Source organism: Lycium barbarum, chromosome 4, assembly GCF_019175385.1.
Source record: "Lycium barbarum isolate Lr01 chromosome 4, ASM1917538v2, whole genome shotgun sequence".
Classification (NCBI taxonomy): domain Eukaryota; kingdom Viridiplantae; phylum Streptophyta; class Magnoliopsida; order Solanales; family Solanaceae; genus Lycium; species Lycium barbarum.
In genome coordinates, this window is record NC_083340.1 from 78,691,185 (window position 1) to 78,718,116 (window position 26,932).

Below are 26,932 nucleotides of genomic sequence, written 5' to 3' on the forward strand. Positions count from 1 at the left end.
CGTATGATATCCTATATGTGATTGTATCAGTGGGCGTGTGTGCCCCAGCAACCGGAGCTACGGTAAAGAAGGCGTTAATCAAGTAAGGGTACCGAAGTTCGAGTGTCAGCAAGAATAAATGGTACAAGTGTTGCAAGGTAAGCTGCTATTATTTTTACTACAGGTTAAGATTGGAAATTCTAGTATAACGATATTTGGAGAAGAAAGAGAGTGAGTAGATGGAAAACAAAGAGATCAAAGTGTCAGAAGGAGGTGAAAGGTAAGAAACCTCAGTAAGTGAAGCCCCCGAGAGAAACTACCGGCAAAAGCATGAGACTATTGGGATAAAAATTCAAAGATTGGCACGTAAAAAAAAAAATGAAGTGTGGTAATACGGAACAAAATAGGAATGTGTGAGGCTCGAGAACCAATTTCAATAAGTGGGGCTAAAGGATTAGTGACTAGGACAGGGGGATGTGAAGTAAGAGAAAGAATGCTTAGGCCTTGCGATGATGTTAAGGTGAGAAGTATAACCTGTAAGGATCCTGTGCTGAGAGCAAAGATAGCAGGACGCTCGAGACAACATGGACGCACAGCTGTGACGCAAAGGCGTAGTTAAGGGAAATTACGAGTAAGTGAGCTAAATGGGTGAAAGGGACTAATAGTGGATAGGAAGATATGAGAATATTGACAAGAATGATGATATAGGCCCAAAATGAAAGAAAAACTTATGGTGAGAAGTTTCAATATGTTATGCACAGAGCTGGAAAGAGAGATGAGGAGTGAGGTATAAACGAAAACTTCACAAAAGGACTGTTGCCGTATAAAGAGCCCCTTAAAAGGGGGGGGGGGGAATATATTATATCAGACTTAAAGGGAATCGCAACACTGTCAGTCTTCAGAGGGAAAAAACTTATTAGTTCGGGGCCAAAGTTTAAAATATGTCGGTACATCGGGAATAAGTAAAGAATGTTTCGAACGACGACGACTATTATAACGAAAGTATCAATAATTGGTAGTCTGAGAATTTTTGAAAGAAAGAAAGAACGTAGTTCCTATGAATGAAACAAAAGAGTTCATCGGACACTAGAGAATAGTTCATGGACCATTAATTGTACGGAGCATGAGAATGTACGCTATGGAATTGTATGAATCATCGACGTGAAGCGATACTCAATCATGTTTGTAGGGGATCCACACCGGAGAGCCAACAAGAAATAACGATGGACGAAACGAGTGCCAATACAAAAAAAACAAAAACGAGTATACTTGTCTCGAGGAATATGAGGGTAAGGAACAGCCGATGGCCATATTGGATCGTCAAGTAAAGGTTGCACGCCAAAGATATGGCTTCTGTTAAGGTGTGGTGACGAAACAATAACAGAGAACAGATGATCTGCGAAGGACTCATGTAGAGACCGAGGAGTTCCATTATGAGGAAAATAGGGTAAAAGGGAAACTATAAAAGGGACCCCCCGGAGTGCTACAAGACCCCATAAGATCAGTTGAACATTCGAGGATGAATGTTCTAATGGGGGGAGGATGTTATATCCCGTATTTTATACATTCGAATATTTGAAGGTGGTCGTGGTAGGTTAAGGGCAAGACTATGTCCCAACATTATTCTAATATACAAGTTGTTTATTAGTATGGAAATATTGAGAAAGGCTAAGGGTAAAAAGGGAAATTCGCAAAATGGTTCATGGTAATATTGTGGAAGGCTAGGGGAAAATGGGGAATTTAAAAAAAAAAATGGTCATGAAGTTACTAGGGCCGTGTGACATGTGAGGGAATATGTGTCATATTTTTATTTGGTGGAGCTAAAATATGTGTATAGACCAAAGCTTATAAGGCAAGACATTAGTCATCTTTATTTTAATTTAAAGAAGCTTCAAGAACAAGGGTAGGTGGCCACTTGGTATTGGAAGGGCTAAGTATATATATAAACAAGTGGGGGCAAATAAGACATAATCATCTTTCAAGACAAGAAGTTTGGAGAAGAAGAAAAAGAAAGAAGAGAAATATAGTAGTGTTCGGCCATGGTGCCAAAAATTTGAGTCCATGGAATTGATCAAGAAAAAATATTTTCTTCTACTATTCCAACTAATTTGAAGGCCCTCATTAACATGAAGGAGTTGTTGGAGCAAGCAAAGCCTTTATTTGTGTAGTTCACAAGCCCTAGCTGAGTAAAGAAGTTGGGTGAGAAAGGTATGTGTTCAATCCTCTTTTACATATGTTATGGGTGGTTTATGCATGTTGTTGTATGAAGAAATGGATGAAATTCATGTAATATATATGTGTGTGGGTTTTGGCCGAATAGTAGCTAGGTGGGTGAGATGTGATGAATTAATTTTATTTAGTATTTTGATTGTTGTAGTTGTGGATTCTATGATGAAAAATGAGGATTTAACGGTTGGAAATGAAGTTGTGATCGTTGTGGATTATGGAAGAAGTTAATGTGCCGTTGGAATGATTTATTATGTTTGTATGAATAATGTTGTAAACGTGTGGTTATTGGTATAGTTTATGAATTTGGAAGTGAGACATGTGTTTGGAAGATTGTAAGTTGGGTTGTTGTGATTGAATTTGAAAGAAGGGAATAGATTGTTATTGTTCTTGTTGGAATTGGAAGGTTTCGGGTGAAGTGGTATGTTGATTGAGTCGTTTTGAATTTTATGTGAATTGAATTGAATATAAATGAAATGTCGTTAAATTGTATGACAAAGGTAGTTAATGTTAGAATGCGTCTTGAATTGATTGTTGATGTTGTTGGTATGATTGATGGTATTGTTGTTGATAGTTTGGCTGAGTTGAATTCTCAGATTGTTGATTGATGATTTGGGCCGAGTTAGACTCTCGGGGATGGTGTATTCACAGGGAAGATGCTGCCGAAATTTCAGCAGATTATAAATGAATTCATTTGAAGGATTAAGACAAGTATATGGTGATGAATCTATTGATTGCGTCAATCTTCTTGAATGTAGACTAGCGATAACGAGCTTGGACAATTAAGCGTAGCTAATAGGACGTGGAACAGGTATGTTAAGGCTCGTCCCTTTCTATCAAAGGCATGATCCCGATGTTATGATTTCATAATTGTTTCCATATTTTCCTTGTTTTCAAAAGTTAGAGGTTTATGATTTTGTAAGCTCCTATGACAATGACGATGGATATGTTTCACAATGACAATGATAATGTCAAGGATGAGAATATTTCTATGATAACTATGATAAGAACGATTTCATGTTCGAAAGTTACTTGATATGATTATTGTTTTGATTTTTCAAAAATGGCTTCCGAAACGTTCGTAGAGGTTCTGTACTTCAAACGCTCATAACTTTTTTATATTAAGTCGGATTGACCCGAAACTTGTTTCTGAGCCTTCATGTGTCGATTTATGTACGTACCCATCGAGTCTTAACGCTGCTATTCGTTGCTAGTCTCATCTTATAATAATTGTTCCTTCAAGGTGAGACAAAGTCGGGATGATTATTCCATAATATCATCGGAGGTTACCGACCTTACGTCACTCCGATAGATACATGACTTTCTTTGGGCTCTCCTGCATGCTGTGATATGATATATGTATATGTATATGTATATGGGGTAAGGGGAAAGGTGAGAGCGTTATATACGCGTAGCCACCTGATCAGTTGGTATGATATGATATCGTCCCGGACGCGGGATGCCCGGACGCGGGATATATGGGTAAATGGATCGGGCTGCACGTTCCGCAGCAATATATATATGGATCGGGCTGCACGTTCCGCAGCAATATATATATGGATCGGGCTGCACGTTCCGCAGCAATAAATGTGTATGGATCGGGCTGCACGTTCCGCACCAATATAATATAGCATATGTATAAATGGATCGGGCTGCACGTTCCGCAGCACTAAGCATGCATGGTATCCGCCTAAGAGGCACTCAGATGTACAGGTTACTCTTTTACCTCATGATATGCTATATATTTCCATCCTATTATTATTCATATTTGTATCCCTTACTATGTTACTATTCATGCCTTACATACTCAGTACATTGCTCGTACTGACCCTCTTTCTTCGAGGGCTGCGTTTCATGCCGCGCAGGTACACCCAGATGAGTAGAAGCTATTATAGAGGTTGTTCCAGCGGAGTTGGCAAGCTCCATTTTCTCAGGAGTGTTGCCGGGTCAGAGTACTATGCTATGATGTCTTGTTCGAAGTTAGAGGCTTTGCAGACAGAGTCGTGGGTATACTATGTCAGCCTTGTAAGCGGCTTCACCAGCCGATGTGTCTATATATTGTATTATGTCACGGATCCCATAGAATTACAGATTTTATTTGATTTGAGGAAGATAAAAAGAATATTCTAAAAGCATTTATCATGAATGTCATTTGTATTTGACTTAAGGGTCCAAAGAGATTATACGTGTAATAAGTCTCTGCGGGTTCGCTCGGCCTTAAATAAAGGTCGGGTGCCCATCACACCCTAGTAAGATCGGGGTGTGACAAAGTGGTATCAAAGCAGGTCGTCCTAGGGGTTGTCTGCAAAGTCGTGTCCAGTAGAGTCCTGTTTATGGGTGTGAAGCCGGCCACATTTATAAACAGGAGGCTGCAGGGCAACTAGGGATTGTTGACCTTCTTTCTGTCTTAGATCGTGCGATAGAGCCAAGTCATAGGGAAATGAAATTCCGTATATAAGCCTTACGTATGACGGAAGCAGATGAGCGGCGATATGGAAAGTCATAGGGGTAAATACTGATATATTTGTTCTGTTACCTGGAACTGGAAGCTCTGGATTGCTAGAATGTGTTATATGGTCGTATGTTCTGTGAGGTGTTGTCGATATTTGCTACGTACATATTTTGAATAGTAAGAATGGTAAGGGAGATTCCGCCAGAATAGTTCAGAAATCAGGTCATTTAGTGAGATACGCCTAACAGAAGGAAGTGTGGAAAGGAAATATTGTAAATAGACAATAAGTGGGATGCGTTGTCTTAGAGGATTTACGGACTTGGCATGGCATGAGGGATAATAGCGAAAAGACGATCAGCAGTCCCGAGGATTAAAATGGATAACATTCGAGGTCTAGTAAGAGTAAGGTCTGTTGGAAGATTCAGAAAGTCGACAATTGGTTTTGTTGTAGATTATTATGTAAGGATGGTGAGTGGAAGTCTGAACTGGCTAATAATCGAGTATGCATAAGTAACGGCGACGAAGGCCTATTCGTTACCATCGGGAATCTGGGAATCTAGGACGAATGGTAGTTATACACGAAAGTGAAAGGTGAATATTGAGGATCGAAAAGGGGTAAAATAGTAATTGTAAAGGGAAGGCCGTGTTACGAAAATGTCTCGGAATCTGTAAGACTTCGACTTACTCCAGATTATGTAATGAAGGTCATGCGGAAGGGTGGATGCGATTATATCAGCATTTATGCACCTAATTTCATCGAAGATTCAAGGTTAAGCGTGCTGAGGTGAGAGAAATTTTAGGATGGGTGACCCCCTGGGAAGTGAACTAAAAGTTCTATAAATTGAGACATAAGCGGCAAATGAGAAGCTAGAGTAGCCTAAGGGAAACTAAAGTATACGGGATGGTTGGAGACCATAAGAGGTCGCGCAGGACGAAGCAGATTAGACTGGTGAAGAGACAGAAAAGTGCATCACAACTCTGGAATTAGGATAGGCTTGAATAGCGTTTGGAAGTATTTTGTGGGCTAGTTGATAGTAATTATATGTATATATATGGATGCATATGATATCCTATATGTGATTGTATCAATGGGCGTGTGTGCCCCAGCAACCGGACCTACGGTAAAGAAGGCGTTAATCAAGTAAGGGTACCAAAGTTCGAGTGTCAGCAAGAATAAATGGTACAAGTGTTGCAAGGTAAGCTGCTATTATTTTTACTACAGGTTAAGATTGGAAATTCTAGTATAACGATATTTGGAGAAGAAAGAGAGTGAGTAGATGGAAAACAAAGAGATCAAAGTGTCGGAAGGAGGTGAAAGGTAAGAAACCTCAGTAAGTGAAGCCCCCGAGAGAAACTACCGGCAAAAGCATGAGACTATTGGGATAAAAATTCAAAGATTGGCACGTGAAAAAAAAATGAAGTGTGGTAATGTCACGACCCAGCTAGGGGCCGCGATGGGTACCCGGAGCTAGTTACCGAGCACCGCTCACTCTACTACTTATCTTGCTCATTTAATACTCTTTTATCAATTTTACATACCAATTGTAGGAAAAACATATTTAATCAAAACATAAATACTTTATATATATTTGCCTCTTGGCCATCAAAATAATATACATACATATGAAAATATCTTGTGAGACCATCTAACCCACACTGCGTATCTACGAGCCTCTACTAACCAAATGAATACATAGACTGAACAAGACTCTGTCATGCCCAAAATATGCATATATGAATGTACATCAAAAGAATAGCCATAAGCACCTCCGAACAATGGAGTGCTATCTATCAGCTGACAGCTACTGAGGACCTGGGCCAAGCTCTTCTTCCTGTCTACCTGTGGGCATGAACACAACGTCCGAAGAAAGGACGTCAGTATGAATATTTTACCGAGTATGAGAGGCATACATAATGAAAGGAAACATCAATAATATGAGGATAACATCAACATGAGACATCTGGATCTGACTGATAATCATAAATGAAGTAATGCATGCTATCTTACTCATACTCATCATCATGACATGTATGCATCATATGCAAGCTTCCCGTCCATGTCGGAACAGTGTGATAATCAATAATATTAGCCCGCGTCCAGGCCTCCCGCGTCCGGGGTACCATCTCATGCCGCCCACTAGTGGTGTCTGCCCACGCCCGTAAGTCGTGGTGTATCCGTATCGCCGCCCGCCGAAGCGGTGTCTGCCCGGCCAACTAGGCCTGGTGTGAATGCAATCATGACATGCTTAATGTAAATACTCATAGTAATATGTTTATCATAAAATACTTATCTTATTATAATGCGTATATAAGACTCATGATCAACTTTACTCTATCGGGGTGACGTAAGGTCGTGATCCCCCAGTTACATTATGGAATCATTATGGACATTTTGCCTCACCTTGAAAGGACTAGTACATAAGGTGAGTGTAGGCAAGGAATAACATCATCATCATTCTAGTGTCAGCATATCGTATAACTCATCTCATATAGACATTCATAGGTATAAGCTTTTAACTTCTTAGAATGTAAGAACTCATGGAAGGAATAGGGATTCAAGCTAAAAGATTCATGCCATTAGAAAGAAGGACTAGCCTCACATACCTTGGTCGTTTAGCTAAGATATCGCTCACTTGTTCTCCATCGATATCACGTCGTTACCTTCATAAGAGAATTCGTATCAACATTAGTAGCTAGCTATAAGAACGCGTCGCTAATTCTAGGAAAAGTCGGACAACGCTTCCTTCGCTCATACCACTTTTCCCACGTTTTATATTAACTCCCAACATTCATAATGTTACTCGCAATATCATAATCGACAATCGTCATTTACGTACATTTGGAAAAATCCACCATTTTCCTCCAATTTTCCCTTATTTCTACTTAAAGCTCGTCCTTGCGTTTAAATGCTTGTTTCATGATATAAACATCATTTATAACGTATTAGTACTCACAACATTCAATATTCATAGTTCAATTCCACTATCATTCACTTATGTCAGTATTCACTCAATAATGACCCATTTCTATGTTCTTCTACATTTCAAGTGTCTAAGCTTTCCAATACTTCAAAAAACATGGAACAATCATGAAACTTACCTTGGATGATGGTTGAGCAATACTTAAGTTGAAATACTTCAATTAGCCAAAACCCTAGTTCCACCTTCTTGGGAATTTCTTCACTTAGATGATCCTTTGTTGTGTTCTTACACTTGATTTCATGAATTTGGTGTTGAAAATCTTAGGTTTCCTTGGATTCCTTGATATTCTTAGAGTTGAAGTGTTGAAGAACACTCTAGAGCCTTCTTGAAGTGTTTGGATGAAAAATGACGTGAAATGGGCTTAAGTTCCCTTTTAATAATTCAAAATCTGGTCTTTAATGAAAATTTGTCGGGATGAACAGTGGTCGTAAATTGCAGTTTACGGACCGTATTGTGGTTTACGGTCCGTCCTCTATGGTCGTTTTTAATCATCCCAGAAACAGAAAGTTTGGCTGGGGATTATGGCAATTTACGATTGAGGTTTACGGTTCGTAAACCAGTCTACGGGCCGTCCTCCAAGTCGTATTTAACCATTTTCACAATTTACAGAAAATTGAGATTTTTGACAAGCTGGAGGACGACTGCACTATACGGTTCGTAAATCACATTACGGGCCGTATAGTGCCATATACGACCACTGGGCTGAAAAATTTTCCGCGACTTTCTTATTTCCAAAAATTCTTAATTTGCTATTCCTGACTTAATAAAACATCATTCACTCAAACTCTTCATAATTCCACTCATCATACAAGTACGGAGAAATTTCCGAGGTGTAACATTCTTCCCCTCTTTTGGAACATTCGTCCTCGAATGTTCGACACTTGGGAATTCTAGAAAATTTTTGCCAAAGTTTCCTTTGTAATTTGGACACTACCTTCCCATTACAACAACCCACAATATCTTCGCCTCACAGGGCTATATCACAATATCAACACATTTATGGCCACACACGACCAAAAACATAAAATTAAAACATACATACCTTACACCATCAACGTCTCATATTGAATCTCTTCTGGGGATTGGAACAAATGGGGGTACATAGATTTCATCTTCTCCTCCGGTTCCCAAGTCATTTCTTCCCGATTATTGTTTCGCCATAGAACTTTGACTGAAGCAACCTCTTTATTCTGAAGCCTTCGTACTTGTCTATCCAAAATGGCAATGGGCATTTCCTCGTATGTTAGCTTCTCTGTTACTTGCACATCATCAATCGGAACTATTCTTGTTGGGTCTCCAATACACTTGCGGAGCATCGAAACATGGAATACTGGATGCACGGATTCGAGCTCTGAAGGCAAGTCCAATTTATAGGCTACTCGACTCACCTTATGAATGATTTGGTAGGGTCCGATATATCTGGGACTTAGCTTTCCCTTCTTGCCAAATCTCATCACTCCCTTCATCAGCGATACCTTCAGGAACACCCAATCGCCCACTTGAAATTCCAAGTCTCATCGGCGATTATCTGCATAAGACTTTTGGCGACTTTGAGCTGTTAACAGTCGGTCTCGAATCACTTTAACCTTTTCAACTGCTTGCTGGATCAAGTCGGGGCCTATCAATTGTACTTCTCCGGTTTCAAACCATCCAATTGGAGATCTGCATTTTCTTCCATATAAGGCTTCATACGGGGCCATTTGAATACTAGAATGATAGCTGTTATTATAGGCAAATTCAATAAGAGGCAAATGCTCATCCCAACTACCACCAAAGTCCAGCACACACGCTCGTAGCATATCTTCCAAGGTCTGAATAGTACGCTCGGCTTGTCCGTCGGTCTGCGGATGGAACGCCGTGCTGAGCTTCACTTGAGTACCTATACCTTGTTGAAAGGACTTCCAGAACTTGGCTGTGAACTGTGCCCCTCTGTCTGTGATAATGGCCAAAGGAATACCGTGAAGTCGTACAATCTCCTTGAGATACAAATTAGCATAATCTTCCGCTGAATATGTGGTTCTAACGGGGAGAAAATGAGCTGCTTTCGTGAGTCTATCCACGATCACCCATATAGAATCATACTTCCTCCACGTACGGGGTAGTCCTACCACAAAATCCATGTTAATCTCTTCCCATTTCCACGTAGGAATTTCCATTGCTTGCAATAAGCCTCCTGGCTTTTGATGCTCGGCCTTCACTTGCTGGCAATTTGGGCACTGTGCTACAAATTCTGCTATGTCTCGCTTCATGCCATCCCACCAATACATCAATTTGAGATCGTGGTACATCTTGGTTGCACCTGGATGAATAGAATACCGGAAATAGTGTGCTTCCTCTAAAATCCATTGGCGCAAGTTTGCCACATTCGGTACACATAGCCGGTCTAGATATCTAAGAACCCCTTCTATGGAAACTTCGAATGGAGACTTTTCCTTTTCCTGAGATAGATATCGATAGTGGCTTAACTGAGGGTCTTCATATTGGCGTCCCTTCACTTCTAGATTCAATGAAGAAACTGTGGGGTCATTGACGCTAATACCTGCATCTTCTGAATCAATTGGCCGTACGCCGATACTTGCTAACCGATGGACCTCACGAACCATTTCTCGCTTTTTCGAAGGAACTCCGCATAAACTACCCATCAATCGGCGGCTAAGTGCATCTGCTACTACATTCGCCTTTCCTGGATGATATAGGATGTTCGCATCGTAATCCTTCAGTAATTCTAACCATCGCCTTTGCCGCAGGTTCAACTCCTTCTGTTTGAAAATATATTGAAGGCTTTTGTGATCCGTATAGATGTCCACGTACACACCATATAAGTAGTGTCTCCACATTTTCAATGCATGAATGACCGCAGCTAGCTCGAGATCATGAATGGGATAATTCTGTTCATGTTTTCGCAACTGTCTCGAAGCATATGCAATAACTTTCCCATTCTGCATCAATACACATCATAATCCCACACCGGAGGCGTCACAATATACTACATAGCCATCTGATCCTTCTGGAAGTGTTAGCACTGGCGGTGAGGTCAACCTATTTTTCAACTCTTGGAAGTTACGCTCACAGTCATCACTCCACTGGAATTTAGCCGACTTCTGGGTTAACTTTGTCAATGGGGCTGAAATAGATGAGAAGCCCTCTACAAATCTTCTATAGTATCCTGCTAACCCAAGGAAACTACGAACTTCTGTAGGCGTCGTCGGTCTTGGCCAGGTCTTCACAGCTTCTATTTTCTGAGTGTCGACTCGGATACCATTATCTGAAATAACATGGCCCAGGAATGCAACAGAATTAAGCCAAAACTCGCACTTCAAAAACTTTGCATACAATTCCCGATCTCCAAGAACAATCCTTAGATGATCTGCATGTTCTGACTCTGTGCGAGAATATACTAGGATATCGTCGATAAATACTATCACGAAGAGGTCCAAGAACGGCCTGAACACATTATTCATTAAATTCATGAACACTGTCGGGGCATTCGTCAACCCGAACGACATTACTCGAAACTCGTAGTGACCATATCTTGTCCTGAAGGCAGTCTTGGGAATATCTGTTTCCCTAATTCTCACCTGATGATAACCCGATCTCAGATCTATCTTGGAGAACCATTTAGCACCTTCCAATTGATCGAACAAATCGTCAATTCTAGGAAGGGGATATCTATTCTTCACCGTCACTTTGTTCAGCTGTCTGTAATCAATACACATTCGTAACGAACCGTCTTTCTTCCTTACGAACAAGACTGGTGCTCCCCATGGCGAGGAACAAACCCCTTCTCAATTAAATCTTTTAGTTGTGCTTTTAGCTCTTTCAGTTCTGCTGGAGCCATTCGATAAGGAGGAATAGAGATAGGCTCGGTGTTTGGTAATACATCAATGGCGAAATCAATCTCCCTTTCTGGAGGAAGGCGTGGTAACTCGTTGGGAAACACATATGGGAATTCATTCACTACCGGGACAGACTGGAAAGTTGGCACTTCCGCTTCCGTGTCATGAACCCGAACTAGATGACAAATATAACCTTTGGCTATTATCTTTCTCGCCTTAAGGTAGGAAATAAACCTACCCTTTGGGGAAGCTGTATTACCTTTCCACTCAAGTATGGGCTCTCCCGGAAATTGGAATCGAACTACCTTTGTCCGGCAACAAACATTAGCATAGCACGATGCCAACCAGTCCATACCCATAATTACGTCAAAATCTATCATCTCAAGTTCAATCAAATCAGCCCTTGTCTGACGATCACATATAATGACTACACAGTTCTTATATACTTGCCTCGCTATTACAGGATCACCAACCGGAGTGAATACCTCGAAAGGTTTTATCGGCTCGGGTCTCACCCCAACACAATCAGCGATATACGGAGTAATATATGAGAAGGTAGAACCCGGATCAATCAGAGCATATACGTCACGGGAAAATATAGTCAAGGTACCTGTGACAACATCTAGGGAAGACTCAAGATCCTGTCGCCCAGCTAAAGCATACACACGGGGCTGAACAGCACCTAAAGTGGATGTTCCCCCTCTACCTCTGCCTCTGCCTGCTGTAGTCTGAGGAGTCTGTGCGGTCGGACGAGCTGACGAAGAACCCGCTGCTGAACCTGTTGGCTGAGTCCCCGCTCTATCTCTCGCTGAAGGGCAATCTCTCATCATATGACCAACCTGCCCGCAAGCATAACAAGCATCCGAACCCTGACGACACTGTCCGAAATGTAATTTGCCACACTGGCTACACCGCGGTACTGAAGGTCTCCTCTGGCTAAAGTCTCCCCTAGACTGCGAATCTGAGGCCCTCGAACTCTGTCCCTGACCTGACTGAAAAGAACGGTCAAATCTCCTATCCGAGAATCTGGGAGGTGCACTGGTCGCTGACTGACCTGAGTGCCTGGAATGCGTCTGTCTCGGTCCCCCTTGGTACTCACTGCTCTCCCCTATAGATCTAGCCCTCTTACCTTGTCTTTTGTCACCCTCACGATCACTTCTCTGCTGTCGTTGTCGTTCCTCGAGGTTCTGAGCATGGGCCTGTATCCGGGAAATATCTATCCCGTCTTGCAAAGAGGCTGTCAGGCAATCTCTGAACAAGTGTGGTCCTAAACCACTCACAAATCTATAGACTCGGTCTCCCATGTCAGCCACCATAGTCGGATCATACTGGGCCAATGAGTTAAATTGCATACTATACTCTCGGGCACTCATGCTTCCCTGTTTCAAATTCAAGAACCTGTCCGCTCTAGCTCGGCGGACTTCAGGTGGCAGGTAATGACGAATAAAGGCATCTACAAACTCTTGCCAAACGGGAGGTGGTGCGTTCTCTCCCCTTGATATCACCCAATTTTTATACCATAGTACCGCCACGTCGCGAAGTCTATATGAGGCCAACTCCGCGGATTCGGTCTCAGAAGCATGCATAAGTTTCAGCGTCCGCAACATCTCATCGATAAAACCTTGTGGGTCCTCATCCGGCTTCGACCCGAAAAATTCTGGAGGGTTTAGAGTAAGGAAATCACGGGCTCTTGTACTAGCCGAACTATCACTTGGACCCGCATTCTGTCGTTGTGCCTGAGCAGCAACCAACTGTGTCAATAAATGTATGGCCTCGGACACTTGTTGACCCGAAGCACCCGGTGGAGGAATCGGAGCTGAGGCTCCTCCCTGCTCTTCTACATTGGGCGCGGCCTCACTTTGCGATTCACTTTCCTCTACAATTGCCGGAGGCTCTCTTTCCGCCTGCCTATTTGTCGAAGCTTTGCCTTTCTGGGCAGTTGTAGCTTTTCCTTTCGGCGGCATTTTCTGAAACCATAACGCACTTTTAGGAATAATATAATCCTAGACATGGCTCTATCGCACGATCTCATGAGAAGAAAGATAGTCATTTTCCTAAATGCCCTGTAGCCTCTTGTTTATTAGCGTGGCGCGCAACACACCATAAACAAGACTCTACTAGACACGGCTCGTAGACACTTCCTAGGGTGAACTGCTCTGATATCACTTCTGTCACGACCCAGCTAGGTGCCGCGACGGGTACCCAGAGCTAGTTACCGAGCACCGCTCACTCTACTACTTATCTTGCTCATTTAATACTCTTTTATCAATTTTACATACCAATTGTAGGAAAAACATATTTAATCAAAACATAAATACTTTATATACATTTTCCACTTGGCCATCAAAATAATATACATACATATGAAAATATCTTGTGAGACCATCTAACCCACACTGCGTATCTACGAGCCTTTACTAACCAAATGAATACATAGACGGAACAAGACTCCGTCATGCCCAAAATATGCATATATGAATGTACATCAAAAGAATAGCCATAAGCACCTCCGAACAATGGAGTGCTATCTCTCAGCTGACAGCTACTGAGGACCTGGGCCAAGCTCTCCTCCCTGTCTACCTGTGGGCATGAACACAACGTCCGAAGAAAGGACGTCAGTATGAATATTGTACCGAGTATGAGAGGCATACATAATGAAAGGAAACATCAATAATATGAGGATAACATCAACATGAGACATCTGGATCTGACTGATAATCATAAATGAAGTAATGCATGCTATCTTACTCATACTCATCATCATGACATGTATGCATCATATGCAAGCTGCCCGTCCATGTCGGAACGGTGTGATAATCAATAATATTAGCCCGCGTCTAGGCCTCCCGCGTCCGGGGTACCATCTCATGCCGCCCACTAGTGGTGTCTGCCCACGCCAGTAAGTCGTGGTGTATCCGTATCGCCGCCCGCCGAAGCGGTGTCTGCCCGGCCAACTAGGCCCGGTGTGAATGCAATCATGACATGCTTAATGTAAATACTCATAGTAATATGTTTATCATAAAATACTTATCTTATTATAATGCGTATATAAGACTCATGATCAACTTTACTCTATCGGTGTGACGTAAGGTCGTGATCCCCCAGTTACATTATGGAATCATTACGGACATTTTGCCTAACCTTGAAAGGACTAGTACATAAGGTGAGTGTAGGAAAGGAATAACATCATCATCATTCTAGTGTCATCATATCGTATAACTCATCTCATATAGACATTTATAGGTATAAGCTTTTAACTTCTTAGAATGTAAGAACTCATGGAAGGAATAGGGATTCAAGCTAAAAGATTCATGCCATTAGAAAGAAGGACTAGCCTCACATACCTTGGTCGTTTAGCTAAGATATCGCTCACTTGTTCTCCGTCGATATCACGTCGTTACCTTCATAAGAGAATTCGTATCAACATTAGTAGCTAGCTATAAGAACGCGTCGCTAATTCTAGGAAAAGTCGGACAACGCTTCCTTCGCTCATACCACTTTTTCCACGTTTTATATTAAATCCCAAAATTCATAATGTTACTCGCAATATCATAATCGACAATTGTCATTTACATACATTTGGCAAAATCCACCATTTTCCTCCAATTTTCCCTTATTTATACTTCTAGCTCATCCTTGCATTTTCATGCGTTTAAATGCTTGTTTCATGATATAAAAATCATTTATAACGTATTAGTACTCACAACACTTCAATATTCATAGTTCAATTCCACTATCATTCACTTATGTCACTATTCACTCAATAATGACCCATTTCTATGTTCTTCTACATTTCAAGTGTCTAAGCTTTTCAATACTTCAAACAACATGAAACAATCATGAAACTTACCTTGGATGATGGTTGAGCAATCCTTAAGTTGAAATACTTCAATTAGCCAAAACCCTAGTTCCACCTTCTTGGGAATTTCTTCACTTAGATGATCCTTTGTTGTGTTCTTACACTTGATTTCATGAATTTGGTGTTGAAAATCTTAGGTTTCCTTGGATTCCTTGATATTCTTAGAGTTGAAGTGTTGAAGAACTCTCTAGAGCCTTCTTGAAGTGTTTGGATGAAAAATGACGTGAAATGGGCTTAAGTTCCCTTTTAATAATTCAAAATCTGGTCTTTAATGAAAATTTGTCGGGATGAACAGTGGTCGTAAATTGCAGTTTACGGACCGTATTGTGGTTTACGGTCCGTCCTCCATGGTCGTTTTTAATCATCCCAGAAACAGAAAGTTTGGCTGGGCATTATGGCAATTTACGACTGAGGTTTACGGTCTGTAAACCAGTTTACGGGCCGTCCTCCAAGTCGTATTTAACAATTTTCACAATTTACAGAAAGTTGAGATTTTTGACAAGCTGGAGGACGACTGCACTATACGGTCCGTAAATCACTTTACGGGGCCGTATAGTGCCATATACGACCACTGGGCTGAAAAATTTTCCGCGACTTTCTTATTTCCAAAAATTCTTAATTAGCCATTCCCGACTTAATAAAACATCATTCACTCAAACTCTTCATCATTCCACTCATCATACAAGTACGGAGAAATTGTCGAGGTGTAACAGGTAATACGGAACAAAATAGGAATGTGTGAGGCTCGAGAACCAATTTCAATAAGTAGGACTAAAGGAATAGTGACTAGGAAAGGGGGATGTGAAGTAAGAGAAAGAATGCTTAGGCCTTGCGATGATGTTAAGGTGAGAAGTATAACATGTAAGGATCCTGTGCTGAGAGCAAAGATAGCAGGACGCTCGAGACAACATGGACGCACAGCTGTGACGCAAAGGCGTATTTAAGGGAAATTACGAGTAAGTGAGCTAAATGGGTGAAAGGGACTAATAGTGGATAGGAAGATATGAGAATATTGACAAGAATGATGATATAGGCCCAAAATGAAAGAAAAACTTATGGTGAGAAGTTTCGATATGTTATGCACAGAGCTGGAAAGAGAGATGAGGAGTGAGGTATAAACGAAGACTTCACAAAAGGACTGTTGGCGTATAAGGAGCCCCTTAAAAGGGGGGGGGGGGGAAGAATATATTATATCCATACTTAAAGGGAATCGCAACACTGTCAGTCTTCAGAGGGAAAAAACTTATTAGTTCGGAGCCAAAGTTTAAAATATGTCGGTACATCGGGAGTAAGTAAAGAATGTTTCGAACGACGACGACTATTATAACGAAAGTATCAATAATTGGTAGTCTGAGAATTTTTGAAAGAAAGAAAGAACGTAGTTCCTATGAATGAAACAAAAGAGTTCATCGGACACTAGAGAATAGTTCATGGACCATTAATTGTACGGAGCATGAGAATGTACGCTATGGAATTGTATGAATCATCGACGTGAAGCGATACTCAATCATGTTTGTATGGGATCCACACCGGAGAGCCAACAAGAAATAACGATGGACGAAACGAGCGCCAATACAAAAAAATCAAAAACGAGTATACTTGTCTCGAGGAATATGAGGGAAAGGAACAGCCGATGGCCATATTGGATCATCAAGTAAAGGTTGCGCGCCAAAGATATGGCTTCTGTTAAGGTGTTGGTGATGAAACAACAACAGAGAACAGATGATCTGGGAAGGACTCATGTAGAGACCGAGGAGTTCGATTATGAGGAAAATAGGGTAAAAGGGCAACTATAAAAGGGACCCCCCGGAGTGCTACAAGACCCCATAAGATCAGTTGAACATTCGAGGACGAATGTTCTAAAGGGGGGGGAGAATGTTATATCCCGTATTTTATACATTCGAATATTTGAAGGTGGTTGTGGTAGGTTAAGGGAAAGACTATGTCCCAACATTATTCTAATATACAAGTTGTTTATTAGTATGGAAATATTGAGAAAGGTTAAGGGTAAAAAGGGAAATTCGGAAAATGGTTCATGGTAATATTGTGGAAGGCTAGGGGAAAATGGGGAATTTAAAAAAAAATGGTCATGAAGTTACTAGGGCCGTGTGACATGTGAGGGAATATGTATCCATATTTTTATTTGGTGGAGCTAAAATATGTGTATAGACCAAAGCTTATAAGGCAAGACATTAGTCATCTTTATTTTAATTTAAAGAGGCTTCAAGAAGAAGGGTAGGTGGCCACTTGGTATTGGAAGGGCTAAGTATATATATAAACAAGTGGGGGGCAAATAAGACATAATCATCTTTCAAGACAAGAAGAAAAAGAAAGAAGAGCAATATAGTAGTGTTCGGCCATGGTGCCAAAAATTTGAGTCCATGGAATTGATCAAGAAAAATTATTTTCTTCTAGTATTCCAACTAATTTGAAGGCCCTCATTAACATGAAGGAGTTGTTGGAGCAAGCAAAGCCTTTATTTGTGTAGTTCACAAGCCCTAGCCGAGTAAAGAAGTTGGGTGAGACAGGTATGTGTTCAATCCTCTTTTACATATGTTATGGGTGGTTTATGCATGTTGTTGTATGAAGAAATGGATGAAATTCATGTAATATATATGTGTGTGGGTGTTGGCCGAATAGTAGCTAGGTGGGTGAGATGTGATGAATTAATTTTATTTAGTATTTTGATTGTTGTAGTTGTGGATTCTATGATGAAAAATGAGGATTTAACGGTTGGAAATGAAGTTGTGATCGTTGTGGATTATGGAAGAAGTTAATGTGCCATTGGAATGATTTCTTATGTTTGTATGAATAATGTTGTAAACGTGTGGTTATTGGTATAGTTTATGAATTTGGAAGTGAGACATGTGTTTGGAAGATTGTAAGTTAGGTTGTTGTTATTGAATTTGAAAGAAGGGTATTGTTATTGTTCTTGTTGGAATTGGAAGGTTTCGGGTGAAGTAGTATGTTGATTGAGTCGTTTTGAATGTTATGTGAATTGAATTGAATATAAATTAAATGTCGTTAAATTGTATGACAAAAGTTGTTAATGTTAGAATGCGTCTTGAATTGATTGTTGATGTTGTTGGTATGATTGATGGTATTGTTGTTGATAGTTTGGCCGAGATGAATTCTCGGATTGTTGATTGATGATTTGGGCCGAGATAGACTCTCGGGGATGGTGTATTTACAGGGAAGATGCTGCCGAAATTTCGGCAGATTATAAATGAATTCATTTGAAGGATTAAGACAAGTATATGGTGATGAATCTAATGATTGCGTCAATCTTCTTGAATGTAGACTAGCGATAACGAGCTTGGACAATTAAGCGTAGCTAATAGGACGTGGAACAGGTATGTTAAGGCTCGTCCCTTTCTTTCAAAAGCCATGATCCCGATGTTATGATTTCATAATTGTTTCCATATTTTCCTTGTTTTCAAAAGTTAGAGGTTTATGATTTTGTAAGCTTCTATGACAATGACGATGGATATGTTTCACAATGACAATGATAATGTCAAGGATGAGAATATTTCTATGATAACTATGATAAGAACGATTTCATGTTCGAAAGGTACTTGATATGATTATTGTTTTGATTTTCCAAAAATGGCTTCCGAAACGTTCGTAGAGGTTCTGTACTTCAAACGCTCATAACTTTCTTATACTAAGTCGGATTGACCCGAAGCTTGTTTCTGAGCCTTCATGTGTCGATTTATGTACGTACCCATCGAGTCTTAACGCTGCTATTCATTGCTAGTCTCATCTTATAATAATTGTTCCTTCAAGGTGAGACAAAGTCGGGATGATTATTCCATAATATCATCGGAGGTTACCGACCTTACGTCACTCCGATAGATACATGACTTTCTTTGGGCTCTCCTGCATGTTGTGATATGATATATGTATATGTATATGTATATGGAGTAAGGGGAAAGGTGAGAGCGTTATATACGCGTAGCCACCTGATCAGTTGGTATGATATGATATCGTCCCGGACGCGGGATAAATGGGTAAATGGATCGGGCTGCACGTTCCGTAGCAATATATATATGGATCGGGCTGCACGTTCCGCAGCAATATATGTATATGGATCGGGCTGCACGTTCCGCAGCAATATAATATAGTATATGTATAAATGGATCGGGCTGCACGTTCCGCAGCACTAAGCATGCATGGTATCCGCCTGAGAGGCACTCAGATGTACAGGTTACTCTATTACCTCATGATATGCTCTATATTTTCATCCTGTTATTATTCGTATTTGTATCCCTTACTATGTTACTATTCATGCCTTACATACTCAGTACATTGCTCGTACTGACCCTCTTTCTTCGGGGGTTGCGTTTCATGCCGCGCAGGTACACCCAGATGAGTAGAAGCTATTATAGAGGATGTTCCAGCGGAGTTGGCAAGCTCCATTTGCTCTGGAGTGTTGCCGGGTGAGAGTACTATGCTATGATGTCTTGTTCGAAGTTAGAGACTTTGCAGACAGAGTCGTGGGTATACTATGTCAGCCTTGTAAGCGGCTTCACCAGCCGATGTGTCTATATATGTATTATGTCACGGATCCCATAGGATTACAGATTTTATTTGATCTGAGGAAGATAAAAAGAATATTCTGAAAGCATTTATTATGAATGTCATTTGTATTTGACTTAAGAGTCCAAAGAGATTATACGTGTAATAAGTGTCTGCGGGTTCGCTCGGCCTTAAATAAAGGTCGGGTGCCCATCACACCCTAGTAAGATCGGGGTGTGACAAAAGTGAGCGTTTGTACCTGCGGGCAAGAAACGTAGCCCCCCCCCCCCCCCCCCCCCCCGGAGAAAGGGGGGTCAGTACGAGATATGCACTGAGTATATAAAGCATGAAATACAATAAGAAAGATCATAACTGAAGTAGAGATTCCAGAAGATAAGTATAATAAGCAAGAAGTCACTGTACCTGTGCCTTATGAAACAAATCCATACATACCATTATCATATACCGTACCCGGCCCATTATGGGACTCGGTGTTATAGGCATATCATCATATACATATACCATACCCGGCCCTCTAGTAAGGGACTCGGTGAATAAAGTCGTGTACATGTATACCGTACCCGGCCCATCATGGGACTCGGTGCCATAATCATATATCATATCATCATATACCATACCCGGCCCTTTAGTAAGGGACTCGGTGAATAATCCCGGCCCAGGACTCGGTGAAAGATGTAACAACAGTATGCACGAGCAGAGTAGTGAGTAACCATGTGCATATGAATCATCTTTTGAGACTCAATAGAGAAGTAGACTAATCAACGCTCAAGTATCAGGATGATAGTCATATTCAGTGCTCTTTGAATATCATTATGAACTATAGCAAATAAAGTCTCAGGGATCATAGGCCGATATCAAATCAATACGAGATAGCTTATGAAAGTTAATGACATTAGTCATTATAGGGCCTTTTAAGAATAGGAACTTTTATGCATCATTTACTATCCAATCATATAAAAGAGTCGAGGGCAGTAGCTTAATTACTTTAAAAGTTCTAACATCAAGAAGTGAATAAGAATCATGAATCATATTCGGAACTTATGAATGGAATTACTCCAAAGCTCATATCATTCCTCACTTACGTCTAGGACATGCCAAAAGAAAGAAATGACTGCTTTACATACCTGTCGGCGACTATTCGTGAATCCTTTTTGCCTCGTCGCTCCTTTAGCCTATTTATATAAAAGTAACGTTATCGATAGTAACTACATTTTCTAGTTCGCAAATCTATAGTTCATTCTTTTATAGGACCTATATTTCAGTTTATATATATTCTCGTTTAGGTTTTCTATTATCTAAAATTTTAGCGAAAATTCGGCAGCACTTCCCCTATATGTTCACCTATCCCAAATTTCCAATTGCTCTCCTGTTGACACAGAAATACCACCAACAATATATGGATACAATTATATTTCCAATTCTTCAATTCATCAAGAACAACAACATGTTCATATCAACACAACTTCAATTTTAACTTTCTAATCCCTTCCCATATAATCCATGATAATCACAACTATAACACAACTTAAAATAAAATTTCCATGCCTATTTAGAACAGCCCCTACACGGCTCAATTCATCTTTCAGCATCAACATCCACAACTTTTTATTTTCATCATATATCCACAAACTTATACATGTTAAAATTGCCTCCAAAATGTGTATAAAAAAAATTAAATCTTACCTCAATCAACTTGGCTCCTTAAACTTTCTAATCCCTTGGATAAATTCAACAATTTCACACCCAAATCTCTTTTTTTTCTTCAACTTTTCCTCGGCCAAATCCTCTCTTGGCCGAGAGCTCTCCTTTTCTCCTTTTTTTTTTTGATTTGTTCTTAGTTCAACTTTGCAAAATGAATTTTGTGAATCACTCACCATTCATGTATGTTTCTTTTGGTGTCTACACGTGCACCTTAAGGTGTGACTCAATTGATGACTTGTTTCTTTCTTTTTTTTTTTTTTTATTTAAAAATCGGGTGGGGCCCACTTGTTTAATTAATTTAATTAATTACCAATTTCCACTTAATAATCTAATCACAATTAATTAATTCCTAATATCTAATAAAATTTATAACAATTAATTCTAATTTAGAAATATAAAGAAATTAGGGTTCCGTTCTTAACTCGCGTCGATTCCTTTGCGAATAATCCCACGTATTAAAATACGGGGTATAACATCCTCCCCCCCCCCCCCTTTAGAACATTCGTCCTCGAATGTTAAATTAATCTCGTCGGGTTCTATAAGAGTTTTAGAAAGGTTCCCCTTATCGTTATAACATATAGTTTTATCAGGCAATCAATATAACCAAATAAGGAGTTTAAGTTACCTGTAGGTTTAGGGAACAAGTAAGGGTATTTGTTCTTCATCTCCTCCTCGGCCTCCCAGGTCATCTCTTCCCTGTTGTTGTTTCGCCACAACACTTTGACGGACGCCACATCTTTGGTTTGCAACCTCCTAATCTGCCGATCAAGTATGGCTATAGGCTGCTCCTCGTAGGACAACTCCTCTGTCACCTGGATATCATCTACAGGAAACACTCTGGAAGGATCGCCTATATATTTGCGAAGCATTGACACGTAGAAGACCGGATGTACTACTTCCAAATCAGCTGGTAGATCTAACTCGTAGGCAACTCGGCCTACCTTACGGATAACCTGATAAGGCCCAATGTATCTTGGGCTTAGCTTCCCTTTCCTGTCGAATCTCATAACACCCTTCATGGGTGACACCTTCAAGAACACCCAGTCACCAACCTGAAATTCTAAGTGTCGACGTCGATTATCTGCATATGATTTCTGCCGACTCTGGGCTGCCAGTAATCTTTCCTGAATAAGCTTTACTTTATCAACAGCCTGCTGAACCATATCTGGGCCTATCAACTTAGTCTCACCAACATCAAACCAACCAACAGGTGATCTGCACTTCCTCCCATACAAGGCCTCATACGGTGCCATCTGAATGCTCGAATGGTAACTGTTATTATAGGCGAACTCAACAAGTGGCAAGTGATCATCCCAGCTACCCCTGAAATCAATAACACAGGCCCGTAACGTATCTTGTAGTGTTTGAATAGTACGCTCGGCCTGTCTGTCAGTCTGAGGGTGAAATGCCCTGCTGAGACTCACTTTTGTCCCTAATCCCTCCTAGAAGGATCTCCAGAAGTTAGCTGTAAACTAGGCTCTTCTATCGGAGATAATAGCTGTGGGAACCCCGTGAAGTCTCACTATCTCCTTGAGGTACAACCTGGCATAGTCCTCAGCTGCATATGTAGTCCTGACTGGAAGAAAATGGGCTGATTTCGTCAACCTATCAACGATGACCCAGATAGAGTCATATTTTCGTGGAGTGCGAGGTAAACCTGTGATGAAGTCCATATTGATTACCTCCCATTTCCAGGTCGGAATCTCCATCTCCTGTAATAATCCACCAGGCTTCTGATGCTCGATCTTAACCTGTTTGGCAATTCGGGCACTGAGCAACAAACTCTGCTATGTCCCTTTTTATGCCATCCCACCAGTACAAACACCTGAGGTCATGATACATCTTTGTTGACCCCGGATGCACGGAATAACGGGCACAGTGTGCCTCTCCCATAACCTGTTGCCGCAACCCTGCAACCTCAGGTACACATAATCTGTCCCTATATCGCAGCACTCCGTCAGATGTAATCTCGAATGGGGTCTCTTTCTTTTGAAGAGCTGCATCTCTATGATGTACAAGAATAGGGTCCTCGTACTGGTGTCTTTTTATCTCTTCTATGATAGAGGACTCAGCAACTCCTCGGACAGAAACCCTGCCATTATCAAGATCAGCCAAACGGACTCCAAGGTTAGCTAAGTGGAAAATCTCACGGACTATCTCTTTCTGCTCTGGTTGTACATCTGCCAAACTACCCATAGATTTACGGCTGAGTGCATCTGCTACAACATTGGCCTTTCATGGGTGATATAGAATGTCAACATCATAGTATTTTTGCAACTCTAGCCACCGCCTCTGCTGCAAATTCAGCTCTTTCTGTTTAAAGATGTATTGGAGACTCTTATGATCTGTATAAACATCAACATGCACACCATATAAATAATGTCTCCATATTTTCAGAGCATGAATCACCGCTGCTAACTCCAGATCATGGGTGGGATAATTTCTTTCGTGCTTTCTGAGCTGTCGTTAGGCAGAGGCTATAACTCTGCCATGCTGCATCAACACACAACCTAACCCAACACCCGAGGCATCACAATAAATAACATAGCCATCTGGCCCCTCAGGAAGCGTTAGAACCGGAGCCGTAGTCAACTTCTCCTTCAATAACTGAAAGCTTCTCTCACAAGCATCGGTCCGCTGAAACTTGGCTGCCTTCTGTGTTAGCCTTGTTAAAGGCGCTAAAATTGAGGAAAACTTCTCCACAAACCTCCTATAATACCCTGCTAGCCCCAGAAAACTACGTACCTCGGTAGGCGTCGTAGGCCTCGGCCAAGTCTTCACCGCCTCAATCTTCTGTGAGTCTACCCGAATGCTATCAGCTCTGACAATATGCCCCAAGAATGCTACTGCAGTTAACCAGAATTCACATTTAGAGAACTTGGCATACAATTTCTGGTGCTGGAGCACCCTAAGTACCATCCTCAAATGATCTGCATGCTCCTCTTCTGATCGTGAATAGACCAGAATATCATCAATAAATACAATCACGAACAGGTCAAGGAATGGCTTGAACACTCGGTTCATCAAATCCATAAATACTGCTGGAGCATTTGTCAACCCAAAGGACATCACTCTAAACTCGTAATGCCCGTATCGGGTACTGAATGCAGTCTTCGGAATGTCTGCCTCCTTTACTCGCACCTGGTGATAACCTGACCGCAAGTCTATCTTCGAGAAACACTTAGCACCCTGCAACTGGTCAAATAAATCATCGATCCTGGGGAGGGGATACCTGTTCTTTATTGTTACTTTATTCAGCTGCCTATAATCAATACACATCCGTAGCGACCCGTCTTTCTTTCTTACAAATAATACCGGTGCTCCCCAAGGTGATGTACTGGGCCTGATGAAGCCCTTTTCTAATAAATCTCTCAGTTGCTCCTTCAGTTCCTTCAGTTCTGCAGGTGCCATTCTGTAAGGAGGGATAGATATGGGCTGAGTGTCTGGCAATACGTCTATAGTGAACTCTATCTCTCGCTCAGGAGGAAGGCCTGGAAGTTCATCTAGAAATACATCGGGAAACTCGCTAACTATCGGCACTGACTGAAGAGTCGGCGCCTCTGCCTTCAAGTCGTGCACTCGAACCAGATGATAAATATAACCCTTTCTGACCATCTTCTTTGCCTTGAGGTATGAAATAAACTTACCCCTCGGCGATGCTGTATTTCCCATCCACTCTATAATTGGTTCTCCCGGAAACTAAAATCGGACTATCTTGCCTCTACAATCAACGTTAGCATAACAAGAAGCAAACCAATCCATACCTATAATAACATCAAACTCAGTCATATCTAGCTCTATCAGATCTGCCTTGGTGCAACGACTATATATGATCACCAAACAATCTCTATATACTTGTCTTGCTATAACAGAATCTCCTACTGGTGTAGCTACCTCAAATGGTTCTATCAATTCAGGTTTTATCCCAATTCTACTAGCAACAAATGGAGAAATATACGATAATGTGGAGCCTGGGTCTATCAATGCATATACATCTGGAGAGAAAATCGATAGTATACCTGTAACCACATTTGGTGACGCCTCCTGATCCTGTCTGCTAGCCAAAGCATATATGCGGTTCGAAGGACCGCTAGAACTGGAAGCTCCGCCACGGCCTCTACCACAGCCTGCTGGTGTCTGAATACCCTGCCCCATAGGGCGCATAGCCACAGAAGAAGATGAACCAGCAACTGACCCAGTAGGCTGAGCTGCACCACCTGGACTACCCCCAAATGGACATTCCCTCATAATATGGCCTTGACGGCCGCAAGTAAAGCAAGCACCTATAGCAAAACGGCATTCCCCAAAATGAGGCCTACCACAACGAGAACACCGAGGCAAAGGTGGCCTCGACTGACCTGAACTCCCGTGCATCTGTGAACCTGAAGCCCTGGAGCTCTGACCGGCTCCTGAATATCCTAGGCTATCAAATCTCCTGCCCGAGAACTGCGGGGGTGCACTCCATGCTGGCTGAGAAGGATATCTACTATGCTGCTGCTGAGGCTGCCTGCCTCGGAACTCACCCGGATAGCCAACTGATCTAGCCCTCTTATGCTGGCCTCTATCATAGTCTCTCTCCGGCTGGCGTCCCTTGTGCCGATCCTCTACCCCCTGTGCATAAGCCTGTACCCGGGCAATATCCATACCTGGCTGATAAGCCATTACCATACATCTATCAATCAAGTAACGATCCAGCCCCATCACATAACGATGCACCCTATCAGCCATATCGGCTACAATAGTAGGCACATATCTAGCCAGCGAATCAAATTCAAGACTATAATCTCGAACACTTCTACCATTCTGCCTCAAATGTAAAAATCTATTGACTCTGGCTCGTCTCATCTCCGGAGGTAGAAAATGGCCAAGGAAGGCCTCCACGAACTCATCCCATACTGCTGGAGGAGCACCCTCGCCCCTAGACAACTCCTAGGACTCATACTAATTAACAGCTACATCACGCAGCCGATATGAAGCCAACTCAACAGACTCAGTCTCAGAAGCCCTAATTATCCTCAACGTACGCTGTATCTGCCGAATAAACTCCTGCGGATCGTCCTTGGGCCTTGACCCATAGAACTCTGGGGGATTACAAGTCAAGAAATCACGAGCCCTCAAACTATCATGTCTATCCGTATAGTCAACCCCTAATCCATGCCTGCGAGCCTGCCCTGCCGCTAATCTGGTCAGTAACTGAACTGCATCCCTCATGTCCCTATCCTCCGCCCCTGGGAAAGGAACTGGAGGCTCGGGTGCTGGAACCTCAGGAGCTGGCGGTGGAGCCGTCCCCTGATCTGCAACTGCTGCTACTCTAGCCTCCTCTGGTAGTGGCGGTGTAGCAGAGCTCGCTGACTGGAGC